The 17387-nt window shown below is 44.4% G+C and overlaps 1 protein-coding gene across 1 annotated transcript in view; it reads left to right on the top strand.

Moving 5' to 3' along the window:
• The window catches only part of LOC133499064 (VIP36-like protein), a 79723-nt gene extending 71888 nt beyond the window's left edge, over positions 1–7835 (top strand). The window contains exon 9 of the mRNA XM_061816567.1: positions 7819–7835. The gene's annotated coding sequence lies outside the window, so the exon portion shown is untranslated. The remainder of the gene's footprint in view (positions 1–7818) is intronic.
• Positions 7836–17387: the final 9552 nt, after the last annotated feature.

Below are 17387 nucleotides of genomic sequence, written 5' to 3'. Positions count from 1 at the left end.
ATTGCTCTGTGACTGTTCTCACAATGTCTTTATGTCTCTAATTGTTGTCATACCAGAGCAACTCCAATTACTGGAAACAAGTTTCTCGTGTGTTTTTGACACACTGGGCAAAACAGTTATCCTGATTCTGATGCATTGTAGGTTGACTGAAGACTAAATTGCCCATAAGTGTGAATGTAACTGCGAATGGTTGTTTATGCACCCTGCGATTGATGTGGCAACCAGTTGAGGGTGTACACAGCCTCTCGTAGAGAGTCAGCTGGGATAGGCTCCAGCATGCTTTCAACCTTAGTGAGGATAAGCAGTACAGAAAAATGTATGGATAAATTGTGAGTTGGCTTTTGTGGCACCACTTATCTCCTTTACAGTTTAAGAATATTTTGTTGTTAGGATGATTTTCCTTATCTGATTAAAATAAAAAATATTACCATGCCATATATTCAACATTTTTCTTCTTGTTCTTCTTTTCCTTTCAGCTTGTCCCGTTAGGGGTCGCCACAGTGTGTCATCTTTTTCCATCTAAGCCTATCTCGTGCATCTTCCTCTCTAACACCCACTGTCCTCATGTCCTCCCTCACATCAACCTTTTCTTTGGTCTTCCTCTTGCTCTTTTGCCTGGCAGCTCCATCCTCAGCACTCTCCTACCAATATACTCACTCTCTCTCCTCTGGACATATCCAAACCATCGAACTCTGCTCCCTCGAACCCTGTCTCCAAAACATCCGACTTTGGCTGTCCCTCTAATGAGCTCATTTCTAATCCTATCCAATCTGCTCACTCCAAGCAAGAATCTCAACATCTTCATTTCATTTCTCCAGTTCTGCTTCCTGTTGTCTCTTCAGCGCCACCATCTCTAATCCATACACGATGTCCGTAGACTCTTCTCCCTCCGCCCCTCTCATTCATGCACAGATATTCTGTTTTACTTCGGCTAATCTCCATTCCTCACCTTTCCAGTGCATGCCTCCATCTTTCTAATTGTTCCTCCACCTGCTCCCTGCTTTCACTGCAGATTACAATGTCATCTGCGAACGTCATGGTCCAAGGGGATTCCACTCCAACCTAAGCATATTAAGCATATCAAAAGAGCATTAAAAGCAAAAAGTAAGTAAGTTACTTTCAGCATGTCCTGTTAGGGGTCGCCACAGCGTAACATCTCAGATGAATGCTCATATTTGTTTGGCACAGTTTTTACGGCGGATGTCCTTCCTGATGCAACCCTTCTGAGGGAATAGAAGCCCCAGTGAGATACGAAATCACGACCTCTGGTTTACCAAACCAATGCTCTTACCACTGAGCTAAGAGGCATCCCATTAAAAGCAGAACATGAGAGCAAATATGAGAACGTTATGCACAATTAATCCATTTAATCCAACACCGTGTACAAGGACATAACCTCATAAACACAATCGCTAAACTCGATAGCTTGTGCCATATTGTGGCATGCTTTTGAAATTTTTCAAACCAACCTTTGCTTGCCGAAAAGCCTCGTCGTCGTGGGGTGAATCCCTCATTGCAGCTTGACGTTCATCACACATTTTGCTTCCTAATGAAAAGTTATTGAAGCGGTTTTGCGGTTTTTTACCACATCATTCTTTATGTAGTGTGTCACTAATTCATTCATGCCATAATAGCGCCACGAAAGTGTAACTTCTGCCATCTTTGATCATATCCAAAAGTTTGACTTTTTTGCTGATCGTCATTTTCCTCTTCATCAGTCACCGGGCCGTTTTTCTGCAATCTGCTGTCCACAAAGTGAACGCAGGTCCCTTTTTGAACGATGCTCTTATTTTACATGTTCCTCATTGGCTTGGGTTCTTCAGGGACAGCTTTAACATCAACCACAGCCCTTTGGAGGTATTGTTAATGAGAGAGGTTGTCACGCACACACTCTAAAAGTGTAGAAAATGGCAGAGAGGGAGGGATGAGGGAGGGAGAGAGAGAGTTGCTGGGTGGGGCTTCAATGATGTGCAGCCCAATCAGCTATAAAAGCTGAACTGGCATTTTTGGAGGGGGTGGTGGTGATGGGGGAGACTTGCGGTGGACTGAAGCCGCAATAGATAAAGCGCGAAATAAAGGATTACTGTGTATCAATATCAACTTTATTCCTAATCATCATGTCAACCATTCCTGAGCTTTTCCTGTCATAGTCCCAACATTCAAAATCCCTACACTCAGTTGTAGGCTCTGTTCATTCCCCGAATCCGCTCTCCTCCTCTTCTTTGTGTTCGACCCACAGTCGCTGAATTTCCACCAATGCCCTGAAGATGAAAGGTGCCGGGGGCATGCATTGTTAACCCGGGCCGCAACCAATCTAAGATAGGATTCTTTAGATGAATGCTCAGATTTGTTTGGCAAAGTTTTAAGGTGGATGCCCTTCCTGATGCAACCTTCCTCTTTTTCTTTCGGCTTGTCCCATAAGGGGTTGCCACAGTGTGTCATCGTTTTCCATCTAAGCCTATCTTGTGCATCCTCTTCTCTAACACCCACTGTCCTTATGTCCTACCTCACAACATCCATCAACCTTTTCTTTGGTCTTCCCCTCGCTCTTTTGCCTGTAAGCTCCATCCTCAGCACCCTTCTACCAATACACTCACTCTCTCGCCTCTGAACATGTCCAAACCATCGAAATCTGCTCTCTCTAACCTTGTCTCCAAAACATCCAACTTTGGCTTTCTAATGAGCTCAATTCTAATCCTATCCAACCTGCTCATTCCAAGCGAGAACCTCAACATCTTCATTTCTGCTACCTCTAGTTCTGCTTCCTGTTGTTTCTTCAGAGCCATCGTCTCTAATCCGTACATCATGGCCGGCCTCATTACTCTTTTATAAACTTTGCCCTTCATCCTAGCGGAGACTCTTCTGTCACATAGAACACCAAACACCTTCCGCCTACTGTTCCATCCCGCTTGTACCTGTTTCTTCACTTCCTTACCACACTCACCATTGCTCTGTATTGTTGACCCCAAGTATTTGAAGTCATCCAGCTTTCCCATCTCTTCTCCCTGGAGCTTCACTCTTCCTCCTCCGCCCCTCTCATTCACGCACATATATTCTGTTTAACTTCAGCTAATCTTCATTCATCTCCTTTTCAGTGCGTACCTCCATCTTTCTAATTGTTCCTCCGCCTGCTCCCTGCTTTCACTGCAGATCACGATATCATCTGCGAACATAATGGCCCGAGGGGATTCCAGTTCAGGAAGGAGCTCAGCGCGGATCCCTGATGCAGTCCCACTTCCACCTTAACTTCTTCTGACACACCTATGGCACATATCACCGCTGTTCTGCTTCCCTCATACATGTCCTGTACTTTTCTAGCATATTTCTCCACCACACCAGACTTGCGCATGCAGTGCCACAGTTCCTCTCTTGGTACTCTGTCATAGGCTTTCTCTAGGTCTCCAAAAACACAATGTAGCTCCTTCTGACCTTCTCTGTACTTTTCCACGAGCATCCTCATGGCAAATAATGTATCTCTGGTACTCTTTCTAAGCATGAAACCATACTGTTGCTCCCAGATACTTACTTCTGTGTTGATTCTAGCCTCCACTACTCTTTCCCATACATTGTTAGGCTCATCATCTTTATTCCTCTGTTGTTTCCGCAGTTCTGAATATTGCCTTTGTTCTTAAAAATGTGGACTAGCACACTTTTCCTCCATTCTTCTGCCATCTTCTCTCCCGTCAGTATTCTATTGCAGTGATTTCCAACCTAGAGCCAACGCACATATTTTACAATTAAAAAATCCCACGGCACACCAACAAAAGTAAATGTCACCAAAAATGGATAGATTAATTACTGTATGTACTTCCTGCCATCTAATAGAAGAGGATTTTTTTGTTCTGTCTGTCACTGTGGCTCACTCGCCTACATAGATGAATAAAGATACATTTCTTGGAAATAAATGTTTTTTTTTTTTTTAGCAATTACATAAAATTGGATAACTTACCATGGCCAATGAAGACCGCTCCCGTCACACTGTTTGTGAATCACTGTTCTATTGAGTAAGTTGGTCAAAAACTCCACAGCCACCTCTCCAAATTGCTTCCATACCTCTGCTGGTATGTCATCAGGACTTACTGTCTTTCCATTTTTCATTCTGTTCAGTGCCTTTCTAACTTCTCCCTTATGGCCCCGTCACACCATGGCGTTCTGGTGAGCGTTCTATAGCGTTTGAGGAAACGTTGGTAGTCGCCCATAGTAGCCAGGATAGCTCCAGAAGAGCATTGTTTGAACGCTAGTGAACGTCAATGATCGCTTGGAATCGGCGGAGAACGCCGGTCCGGAAAAAAAGTTTTGAACATGCACAAAAGTTCTCACCGAGACCAGCGTTCATCAACGTTTAATTTTAAACGCTGCAGAAAATTCAAGAACCTCCGTGGAACGTTTTACTCAGGTTCGCCGAGCGTCGCACGCGTTTGGCTATCATTTGTCAGTCATAACTCTAGCTTTACTTGGTTGTTACTTAATCGTTTGATTTGCAGTGAACGACTCACTGGCGACCTGTCAACGGCCACTGAACAATTCCCTAGCGCACACAGCGTGTAACCAAAGTGAAACGAATGTCATTTGGCGTCCATTGAGCGTCATTCGAGCGTTTCCCGAACTTCAAAGTTCCTTTGCTGAATGCTGTACTCACCCATGACTTCTTCATCACCCTTGTTTCCTTCGCCAACATGTCCATTGAAATCACACAGATGGTGGTTTTAGTTCACAGGAGTCATCACCAGGGGCGTCCTACGTCGAGTATTCACAACATTTGGTCCAAATTACGGAGGAATTATTTATTGCACGGTCTTGCAGGTCAGAGCCTCCTCGATTGACGCAACCCTCTGCATTTATTTGGTCTTGTGACCGGCCTGCAAATTGCACTGGCTTGTGACCCCCTTAGGAATTCATTAAGTTAAGTTCATGATTTGCGAAAAATATGGTTTCAGTTTGAACATTAAATCTCTTGTTTTTGTAGTGTATTAAATTAAATATAGGTTAAATGTGATTTGCAACTCATTGTATTCTCTTTTCATTTTTGCTTAACTCAACACCCCAACTAAATTGGAATTGGGGTGGTATATTGCTGTGTTATACAGTTTAAAGACCATATTCTGTTTGCTGTCATTCTCTTAACCCTTTCGGACCTAACTCTAAATCCAACTTGCCCTTGGACAAATTAAAGATTCAGTCAGTGTCACTCATCTACTTCTATTTCAAAGTATTTTTTTTTTTTTGTCATTTTATCTTGGCACTTCTTAGCTGTCCTCTAAGAGTCTCTAGCCCTTTGTGCCACTATTTCCAATGTATAATAAAAACAGGTCATACAGATAAGTGGGTCATTGCACAGCTGAAGTCGTTATTCCCTCCGGTTTGACCACATGGTCAAGTATTATCATTTGTCGAGACATCAGACATGTGACGACAAGGCACGTTTTTCTGCAGGGACTCAATCAATGTGCCAAGTAATCTGTTTAGTCTCTGACATAAAGAAGCCCTGAATTCAATTACCCATCAATACATTAGTCCATCTTTTGGACCCTTGGTGTTCATGTTTCCTGTCCTCTTCTGTCTGCCTTTGTTTCGATTATTATAAAATTATTCACAGTTGAGTGGCATCACCAATTGCGTTAATCCAACTCATGTCAAAATGTTGAACGTCATCTACTCTGCATGTGTAGTGTGAGATTAGTAGGACTGCATTACAACTTGTGTCATGCTCCAATCATTTTTCAGACTTTGAAGAATGCTGTGGGCTGATTCCAACAATTATTTTACACCAGAGCTGATGGCTCCCCAATAGCTAGTATGAATACCACCCACACTGCATTAAAAGCAGTGTAAAAAAATGCATACTCTATTGAAAACAAAATCATGATGGTACGTGCTTAATTTAAACTGCAATCGGCATGAGTTGTTTTTTTTTTTTAGAACAAAGTGCATATGTCCTTTGTTACAGTTTTATATTTTATTCATTGTTACATGGCAGTTTGAAAAAGCTTTGGAAAAGCCATCCATACATTTCTGAGATGTTTATCCTCACAAGAGTCACAGTAGTACTGGACCCTATTCCAGCTTTCATCGGGCAGGAGGCGGGCTACACCTTGAACTGGTTGGAGAAGCTAAAGCCAATGTGAATTCATCAATACTGCATGTACCTCTGCTTACCTTGCTCTTAAATCATATCCTTGACATCACCATACATAAATACGTGCATAGATTAATTAGCCCCACTATTAGGTAACAATAAGGCACAAGGTCTGAACAGTGGACTCATAGACCCACACACACACACAAAAATGATAGGACAAATTTACTTGGCTGTGTACTTTCACACAAAGTGTGGGCAGGTATTCTAGAGACCCAACAATTATTACAAAAAAAGTAAAATGTATATGTTCTTTTATATGAAATAAAGCATAGATGTAAATTTGCATAACATTTGGCTTCAGTAAGAAAAGCCTTGAAAGTATATATTGTAAATACTGGTTAGGACTCAATTAAATATAATGCAAAATGTCCGTTCATCAACCAACTATCAGCAGTCTTCAAAAGGCAGTAGCCCAACAAAAATCCATCATAAAAAGTCACATAATAAAATCCTTGCACCTGGTGCTGGGCATTTTGCCTCCAGACATTTCGGGGCATGTAATTAAATTCTGCTCAGTGAGACCAAATTTGCAATGCTGACGCACATCTGTGACATCAGATGGCCTGTTAGATTAGAATGAAAGTGAGATGTTAAATTGAGTTTCCTTTCTGGAGCCTTGCACTACCCAGAGAGTGTTAATGAGCACAAAGGCTAATTTAAATCGCTGGGAAGACACATCCATCCATCCATCCATTTTCTGAGCCGCTGATCCTCACGATGGTCACGGGAGTGCTGGTGTCTATCTCAGCTGTCATCGAGCAGGAGGCAGGGTACGCCCTAAACTGCTTGCCAGCCAATTACAGGGCACATTGAGAAAGAGAAGAGTCGCATTCCCAATCACATCCAGGGGCAATTTTGTCTCCAAATAATGCTCGTTTTTAGGATGTGGGATGAAAATGGAGTGCCTGGAAAAAATCCACATTGTCATGGGGAGAACATGCAAACTCCACACTGGTGGGCCTGGGATTCAAACCCCAGTCCTCAGAACTGTGAGGCGGCCAATGCTCTAACCTGATGTTCTACCATATCAACTTTATAAATATTAATTCAGTCAATTATTTGTTCCTTTTACTATTACCAATTGGTATTGCATTTGATATAGGAAGGGATGATTAATCACCTTTATAATGAGTATTTCTGCAATTGGTGGAATCATTGTGCTCCTCCATGGTGTTTTAGGTCGTGTCAACATGATCTTGGTTTTAACAGGAGAGACAGCATTCATGACATTTCTTCAGCAGGCTCGTGTTAATTAGCGTGAAGCGTTAATGTAATGGAGAGAGTATCAGAAAATATTGAAATATGGCAAAAACCTTGCCTAGTTAGATCATTCAGCAGTGAAGGCGTCCCGAATCCCGTCGCATAATTCAAAATAGCGTAAAATTGAACGAGCACAAGAAACTGTCCAAAAAGTGCTGAAAGGTACACTAACATTGCTATGTCGGTGTATAAATGCTATATTTGGCGATCGAATTTAGTGCCAGTGTGACGGTCTGAACAACCCCGGTGCTGAAAAATCTCCTTATGATTAATGCGCATGAAGACTGTTTTACTTTTATTGTACTTTCATTATTTGCTTCAATATGACCTTATACATTTAATCAACAGATAAAGTGTTGTCCATTTGCTAATCAGACGTGTTGTGGAGCACGGTGGCTGTCCTTGATCTTTGTGCCCAGAAAACTGGCTGGTGGCATCCTCCTCTCCCAGGCGTTGCTGTGGAGACAAACGACACCAGATAAGGAGCGGAAAGTTACTATCTCGGCCCAGGACCAGACTGCGGGGGGCAGCCAGTTTTACCATGGACCCATACATATCAAAACCTTGTGTTACCGGGCAGCTCTTGTCTTCTTCTTTGGGCTATCCTGCCAGAAGACACACATCTCGTGTGCGGCAGATACCTAGATAAGACCCGGATGTTTGTATTGCACGTTCCTTTTTAATAAATTCATTTCATGCTAACTTTGTTTAATCATTGGTCCTTTCATTTCTTGATCCGTGAACACGCGTAAGGTCCAAACTCGCAAATCCCAACAGCGTATATTTTGTAAACTTCCGGGCAGTCTGAAACATCCCCATCTATGCTTCTTAAACATGGCCATTCGGCATCTTGTCTGTGCGTATTCAATTTCGCTATGGACGTCTCAGAATTACAAACATAGCGAATGACAGAATTCAGAAATAAATTCGAAAATTTTATTTTCTATGTGTGTGTGTGTGTGTGTGTGTGTGTGTGTGTGTGGTGTGTGTGTGTGTGTGTGTATTACTTCAAGGAACATAAAACCCACACGTATATACAGTATATGTGTATATCTTTTTATCAACCATGTTTTAAGGTTAGGTTAATGTTAGAGTTAGAGTTAGGAGATAATGTGTTAGCTCCCTCTATGTAGGAGAAGGGGATCTATGAGACTGGGGGATTTCCCAGTACGTGTTCACTACATACCCACAATTCCCCTGTTAAGAACGCATGCGCATTAATCACAAGGAGATTTTTCAGCATGGGGGATCATTCAGATAGTCACACCTGTGAAACAGAAACTGAGTTAAGGACCAAAAGCAAAACTTCCTGTGTTCCCCTGTTGCTCAATCCACCAAAAGTTGATGAAGTTAAACTAGCACAATAAACAGTCCAAAAAGTGCACAAGGAAACACAAACATTCACATGTCTGAAGATAGTAAATTTCTTTCGGCTTGTCCTGTTAGGGGTCGCCACAGCGTAACATCTCAGATGAGCGCTCAACGTTATATTGAGCATTCAATTTAGTGTAGGCAGGCATTGTTGCCATGCTTAAAATGTGAGTTGCGTTCAAAGACACTCACAAAGCCTTCAAAACAAAGCTCCTCACCTCTCAAATATTCAAAATAGACTCCACAGGTGAAACGAAGATAAGTAATTTAAGTAGAGGAGGAAAAACAGTAAGAGTTACCTTCCGGACAGTAAGAGTTATTTTCTGGACTCAAGCAATGTTTTGGTGACTGGAATGCCGTCTGACCTGTAATCAAATTCCAGTTGTTTTTGGATATTTCCAAAACTACAATTGTGTCACGAACGAGACTCGAGGGCGGACCCAAAAGCACGACTCCAGAGGCAAGCAGGCAGTACAGAGGAAGCCTTGATTCGTTCCAAGGTCGGTAATCAGTGAGTCAGGCCAAACAAGCAGAAGTAGCAGTAGCGGCAGGCTTACGAGGTTGGTCGGGGAACAGGCGTGGGTCGGTACACGGAAGGTAGACGTCAGGCATACGGTAGTGCGGGAATGAGGCATGAGAGGCAACGATCTGGCGAAGGACTAGTCGTCCCCCGGGTCCCATATGTACTGGGTCTAATCAGTGGTCATGAGGCGCAGGTGTGCGGCTTCTGATTAGCTGGCCACGTCCAGCCCAGCCTGGAATCCAGCAGCATGACAGTATCCACCCCACCCCCACCCCTTAACGGCTGGCTCCTGACGGCCCAAGAGCGTCAGGATGGGCCGCGTGGAAGTCCCTGATGTGGTAGGGTCCATAATGAAGCAGGAAGGGATCCAGGAGCGCTCCTCCGGGCCATATCCCTCCCAGTCTACCAAGTACTGGACCCCCCTTCCTCTGCAGCGAGAAGACAGCAGCCGGCGCACAGTATACAGCGGGCCGCCGTCCACCATGCGGGGGGGGCTTGGCCGCAGGAACCGGTGGAGATGGGCGAGTCGGGTTGGGTGAACCCTCAATGACCTGGGTAATTTAAGTGACACGGCGACAGGGTTAACAATTTTGCTGACCGGGAATGGACCAACGAACTTGGGAGCAAGTTTGCGAGATTCCATGCGCAGCGGGAGATCTTTGGTGGAGAACCACACTCGCTGTCCCGCTGCGGACTTGTAGGCGCTGCCCATGCGCAGCAGCGTCCTCCGTGCTGCCTCCCAGGTCCATTTACAGCGTCGTACAACAGCCAGGGGTGATGGCACCGCAGAGTCTGTGGCCAATGAAGAAAACAGAGAGGGAGGATAGCCGTGCATGATGTGAAATCGAGCCATACCTGTAGAGGTGGAGGGCAGAGAGTTGTGAGCGTACTTCACCCATTTGAGGTGCTGGCTCCAAGTGCTCTGGTCCCTGGACCCCAAGCAGCGAAGCCCAGTCTCCAGGACTTGATTGACCCTCTCTGTCTGGCCGTTGGACTCTGGGTGATGGCCCGATGTCAGACTTGACAAGGCGCCGATGAGGGCGCAGAATTCTTTCCAGAACCGGGCGACGAATTGCGGACCTCTGTCCAAAACGATGTCCCGTGGAAACCTTTGGTAATGAACGACCTCGTCTAGCAACAACTGGGCAGTCTGCTTAGCCGATAGGATCTTCAGGGCCTGCACGAAGTGGACCATTTTCGAGAACCGGCCCACTATGGACAGAACCACTGTGTTCCCTTACAAGGGCGGTAACCTGGTGACGAAGTCCAGTGCAATATGCGACCACAGGCGGGATGGAATGGACAGAGGCCGCAACTCTCCAACAGGCCGCAAGCGAGACGTCTTATTGGCCGCACACACCTGGCAGGCGTTGACGTCCTTACTTAGGTTGGGCCACCAGAACCATTGTTCGATTACAGAGCGCGTCTTCACCATGCCCGGGTTGCATACCGTCCTGTTGGTGTGAACCCAGTTGATGATGCCTCCCCGCAGTGATGGCACGACGAAGAGGCGATCGGACGGACAACCAGCGGGGCCCGGCGTCTTCCTCAGTGCCTCCTTCACCCGAGTCTCGACCACCCAAGTCAAGCCAGACACGAAGCACGCCTCTGATAGGATCAAGGCGGCTGCAGATTCCGCGCGATCCCCCTCGTGGATCCGCAAGAGAGCGTCCGGCTTCCAATTCTTGGAGCCTGGGCAGAAAGACAAGGTGAAATGGAAACGGGTGAAGAATAGGGCCCACCTGGCCTGACGGGTGTTCAGGCGCTTCGCGGTCCTCAGGTATTCGAGGTTCTTATGATCGGTGAGGACCACGAACACGACTTGCGAACCCTCCAGCCACTGCCGCCACTCCTCCATTGCCGTCTTGACCGCCAGCAGCTCGCGGTCTCCTACATAATAGTTCCGTTCTGCCGGGGTCAGCTTCTTTGACAGGAAGGTGCATGGGTGGATCCTTCCGTCCTTGGGGCTCCTTCACGATAAGATGGCTCCGATCCCTGAGTCCGATGCGTCTACCTCGACCACGAACTGGTGATCCGGGTCCGGCACTATGAGGACAGGCGCAGCGGTGAAACTTGCCTTGAGCTTGTCGAAAGCCTCCTGACAGGTCCTGGTCCACTCGAAGGTGATGTGTGGGGATGTAAGAGCGTGCAGAGGGGGGGGGGGGGCAATGGAACTAAAGTTTCGTATAAACTTCCTGTAGAAGTTCCCAAAGCCGATGAACCTTTGCACGTCCTTCCTGCTGGCGGGAGTGGGCCACCGCAGCACCGCGTCGACCTTCCGGGGATCCATTTGTATCTTCCCCTGCGCCAGGATGAAGCCCAGGAAGGACACGGAAGCTCGATAGAATTCACATTTTTTCATCCTAACAAACAGCTGATGTTGCATCAGACGCTGGAGCACCTCTCTAACCTGTCGGATGTGGGAGGTCAGGTCTGACGAAAAGATCAGGATGTCATCGACATTTATTCAGAAACTCCCGAAGTACGTCGTTGATAAAGTTCTGAAAGAGGGCCGGGTCATTTGACAGTCCGAATGGCATCACCAGATACCCATAGTGTCCAGTGGGGGTGTTGAACGCCGTCTTCCATTTGTCTCCCTCCCAGATCCGCACCAGATGGTAAGCACTGCGCAGGTCCAACTTGGTGAAGATCCGGGCTCCCTGAAGAAGTTCAAATGTCGTAGCGATCAGAGGCAGAGGACACCTGTTTTTAACTGTGATGTCATTAAGTCCTCTGTTGTCGATCCAGGGCCGTAGCGTAGTGTCCTTTTTCTTGACGAAGAAGAACCCTGCACCGGCTGGTGAGGACGACGGGCAAATGAGACCGGTGGCCAGCGACTCCTCGGCGTACTCCCTCATGGCCTGGTAGTCCGGTCCTGTTAACGAAAATAATTTCCCTCAGGAGGTGAAGTGTCTGGGAGAAGCTCAATGGCGCAGTCATACGACCGATGCGGGGGCAGGGATTTCGCCTTAGTTTCCGAGAACAAGTCCTTCGAGTCATGATAGCAGGAGGGCACCGTGGTTAGCTCCGAGACGGTTCTCAGTTCTTCTAGCCGTAGCGGTGCGACTTGGATCCTCCCGTCCTCCCGGGCAGTGAAGCACCGCTTGCAGCAATCTTTACCCCATGCCTTTATGTCAGGTTCACCAATCAGACATTCATTAAACAGGACAAAAAAGGAAGCAAAGACACCAGTTCAAGTCTCGCGAGGAGAGGAACTGTCTCGTACAATTCACCACTGCACTCTCTGATTATCCTCTCCTCGGCACCTCTATTTATTTAGTTTTGAGACGCCCCTTATTTACATGGATGTTACAAAAAGGAGACGACAAGCAAAACAGTTTGAAACAAGGTGTAAATATTTGTTCATGTGCGTGTGCATGTGTGGAAGATTGCTGAATACATGTGTGGTCGTCATTTCTTTAACAGGCAGCAGTTCTAACAGTTCTGATGATTAGATGTTTTTGTTCTTGCTATCTCCTGCTAGGAGGCTGCATCGTTATCTAGGGCAGTGCAAAGCATTTCTTTATTGGAGGCAAATGTATGATAATTATGATCGCAGTTATTCCTACATTTCCCCCCTGTTTATCCCACATTTGCTACCACGTTTTCTAGAGCAGAGCAAAGCATTCTTCATTGCAGGCAGAGGCAGTAACTGAATTGGAGCAGAGCAAAGCATTTCTTCATTGCAGGCAGAAACAGTAACTGAATTGGAGCAGAGCAAAGCATTTCTTCATTGCAGGCAGAAACAGCAACTGAATTGGAGCAGAGCAAGGCATTTCTTCATTGCAGGCAGAGCAGTAACTGAATTGGAGCAGAGCAAAGTATTCTTCATTGCAGTCAGAAGCAGTTACTTAATACTATTTAGAATTATTTCTACATTAACCTCCTGTTTATCCTACATTTGCTCAAATCCTTAAATCATCTAATTGCTCACCCTTTTGGCTTACACTCGGAGGAAAATATAGCACTAATTACTTGTGATCTTCTGGATCAGAGAACAGGTCTGGAAGAGAAGTCATAACATCATCATCGTGGTCAACAAGATCACTGTCATTACCCTGTTGTGCCAATAGTGGATATATTTCTGCCAATTTTGAATTTGTCGGGGCAATAGCAGTGGTTATAAGTTGGTTAAGTGATGCCTTTATGCAGGGAATACAACAACATCCACACAATGCAAGAATAGCTGCAAACAGGGATAGAAACTAGGACAGAGAACACCAAATTTTTAGATTTGCCAAACTTTTTTTTTTTTTTTTTTTTCCACCACTCAGACCTGGCTGATGTGTCTACATCAGAGTGCTCCTTCATCTTGTGGTTCAGGGTGCGGAGGGCTGCAATGGCCCTTGTGCGTGACCCATCAGGTGCTGTGATATTTGGAATAAACAACACTGGCCGGGAGCATGTCGACCGCTATGCGGTTCTGGAACGTCATGAATGAGGTTGCAGCTGGTTGTTCCCTTATGGCAATAAAGCCTGCTTCCGTATAATTACCTAGTTTCTGTACATTGTAATGTATGTAGTTGATTCTGTCAACGTTTTTATTCATAGTTATCCATAACAAGATGGATTCCCATCCTGCAGCAATCTCGTTAACCAATTTATACTCATCTGGTATGCAATTGGGATGCCATTTGCATCAATGTATGTCAGATCTCCATCTTTCCAAGAGGACCTTCACCTTCGGGAGAACCCAAGGGGAGGTCCAAAAATGGATGCGGCCAAGTGTATATCCTCTGCTTTGGATGGAAACACAGTCACAGATAAGAGCAATGATACCAGTGTACACGTGCCTGCTGCATTTATCAGTGTGTCATACAATTTTTGACCAACACACCACCACAACAAATCGCTGCATGGGAGCAGTGGGAGCAGTGGGGCAGATTGCAGATGGATATCATGACACCATGTTTTGTTGAGACTTCCAACATTAGTAGAAAATATTAGTTTATCATTTACTGCCTTAGTTGTGTGATAAACACTTTTCCATTTCTGACAAGTGGTGTTAGGAGTTGTTTTAGTCATTACCTCCAGGGTACATTGTGTTGGGATTTCTGTTGGAATGACACGCATTAGTGGCCTAGGGCCCATGCATGTGATGTAACTATAGTTTACCTTGTTAGCTGCATTCTACATTAATAACAACCAGTTTTGTTTCCTATTTGTAAAAAAAAAAAAAAAAAAAAAAGATAATCATAATAATGAAAAAATGTTCCTCAGGCTTTTTCGGTTAAAATACTCCCTCCATAGTATGCGTACTCTTTTGTATGGCATTCAGGTTTAAGGTAGCATTAAATTGGCAAATGGTGAGAAGAAAGTGGGGGTTTCATTTAGCATAAGCCCAAAGATGGAATCCCCAGCAATTAGACTCTGCCAAGGAATTGAAAAAGTGCTGAACTGATTCACTGGGAGGCACACATGGAGTCCTCCTCTCATGCCTCATGCCTCCCGCATAGTTGTTTACCAAAGTTATTTGAAATGAGGTTGCGCCTCTTTATCGGGTGGTAGGCATAGTTGACTGAGTATAATTATTGGTTCTGTTGTTATGTATTTTTGTCAGCTTTACAGGTGTCCAAAAGTAGCATATGAAGAAAAATATTATTACGGCTGTCAATGTTGCAGCCCAACATGCTATCATATTATTTAGCCATTTTGAAGTCATGTTGACCAAGTCACCCCTAAATGAGTCAAGTGTCTTTTAAATCTTCACCAGCCTTCAGGTATTTTCAGATACTATAAATCTGCACCCACCGTATGCTGGTCTTTGCTCACCTTTCCCCTTGGGTGACTCAGCTGAGATGACCTTTTACAGTGTGTAAGGTGTATCCACGTGTTTCTTTCTGCTATTTTGTCCATGTCATTCAGCTCTTGCTCAGTCTATGCCAGTGTTCGGATAAAACTGCATGTACAGTAGATGTTAATTCGTAAACAGACATAGGATGAATAAACAAATGACAGTAAGAAAGTTATTAAAGCACAGTAACTTGTTACTTTTTTTTTTTTGATGTAGTGCAGGGATGTCAAACTCATTTCTCTTGCAGGCCACGTTGTAGTTCGGGTTTGCCTCAGAGGGACATTTCGAGTGAAAGCAGTGTGGGATCGATTCCCGCTCAGTGATGGTGTCGACATCTGCACTGTCCTGGCTGGCGACCAATTCGGCGTGTAGTCTGCCGCTGCCCGAAGTTAGCTGGGATTGGCTTCAGCTCTCTCTCCGAATAAATGCAGAAGTGTTGCGTCAGGAAAGGCATCCGGCGTAAAAAAAAAATCAAAAAGACAGTTACTGCCGCACCACCATGACAGGGGCACAAAAATGGCTTCACACATCAATGCTGATAAAATTCCCAATTTGTTTCTAGTCTTAACGAATTGATGCATGTGAAATTTCCTAGTGACACGCCATTGGAAAACAATGTTTTTTTAGTTTTTCAAAAGAAGTTAATGGATACACAGAATCCCACAACTTTTTTTTTTTTTTTTTTGCATTCGTTATCAATTAATAGCATTGGTATTATCTCTGGATCTGTGCAAACACTACAATCTTTTGGACACGTTTTTTGTATGTAGTTATCCAATTTGTTTTATTTATTTATTATTTATTTATTTATTTATTTATTTATTTTTGGGGGGTGGGACCTTGAGTGGTTCCCACAGGTACCACTCGAACAGAAAAATGAAAATAATGGATAGCGTTTTCATCCAACACCCAACAGCAAAATTTCACTGTTTAGTCTCCATTATGACAGCAGTCTCACTCCCATGTGTAACCGGACTTCGCTGTAGTCCGGTTACATGGCTTGGCAGTGGGAATGAGAACAGCTATCATACAAGTGGCCAATAAAAACAAATTAGTTTTGTTTGTGTTAACAATGGTTTCAAAAGCAATAACTTTCCTACAATCAACAAATGAATTCAAGTACACTTTTTTGCAATTTTTTTAAGCTGTTTGGGGTTCTTAATAACTCCTGAAAGGGACCCACTTGTGTTTTTTTTTTCTTGATCATTCGTCTATCTCTCATTGTGTGGAAATTATTGGTAATTTGTATGGTCTCGCAAACAGTGTTTTGAATGGAATGAGACCCTTATGTGCTTGTAATGTATGTATAGTTTGACTAAATCTATCATTGTGTCCAAATTGCCCCTACGTGTGATTGTGAGTGCGGCTGTTTGTCTCCATGTGACCTGCAATTGGCTGGCAACCAGGTCAGGGTGTACCTGGCCTCCTCACCGTTGACAGCTGGGATAGGCTCCAGCCCTCCGCGCGACCCTTGTGAGGATAAGCGGCTAAGAAATGGATGGAGGGATGAATGGATGTGTATCTTGAGGAAACTGACCACATTTTGTATACACATTCCCTTGTGGATTATGTCGCACGCAGATCAAACAAGCCCGACAAAAAAAGTTTTTTGCATACAAGTTAAATCCATGGATCATGAAAAGCCTTTGTATCAGGGCTACCATTCCCCCAGTTGAGACCTGAGACTTCCCATGGCTCAAGATTGCCGCCCACTTAAAAAATGTTTTTGGTAGAATTTTTTTTGTATCTGTGCTGACATAATTCCCATTTTGTAATGTAGTACCTTATTTTTTCCTCATTTTTAGTTCTGCTGGTAAGCTTTGTTGTTGCATTTTGTTTAACACATCATCTCAAAGTATGTCTTCATTTGTTACATGGTCAGCTAATCCCATAAAGGTTTTGCTGCTTCTTTTGCTGTTTTATCTGTAAATCCATTTCCTAATGATTCTTTGTCTGTATTTGATGTGTGTACTGCACATTTACATATGGCTATTTCTTTTGGTAATTGAACTGCTATGAGCAAATTTTGTAGTAGCTCTGCATATGTCATATGTGTTCCCTGTAGTTGTCGCTATTCCTCTATTTTTCCAGTATTGTTTGTGTAGATTGTGATACCACCGTGAATCCAGCAGCATCTGGTCTCCTATTGTTTAAGACTGTCCAATAATATATTGTCTGTACAGTTCAGTCGTCCCAATCCAAATCTGGTTCTTTTTCTGTCCAATCAGGGACATTTCGTACTACCAAAACAAATTGTCCCAAACTCTCCCACTCCTGTTGTAATGGGGTGTGTGGTGGTG

Source organism: Syngnathoides biaculeatus, chromosome 4 (assembly GCF_019802595.1).
Source record: "Syngnathoides biaculeatus isolate LvHL_M chromosome 4, ASM1980259v1, whole genome shotgun sequence".
NCBI lineage: Eukaryota > Metazoa > Chordata > Actinopteri > Syngnathiformes > Syngnathidae > Syngnathoides > Syngnathoides biaculeatus.
This window is presented reverse-complemented; position numbering and strand designations above follow the sequence as displayed.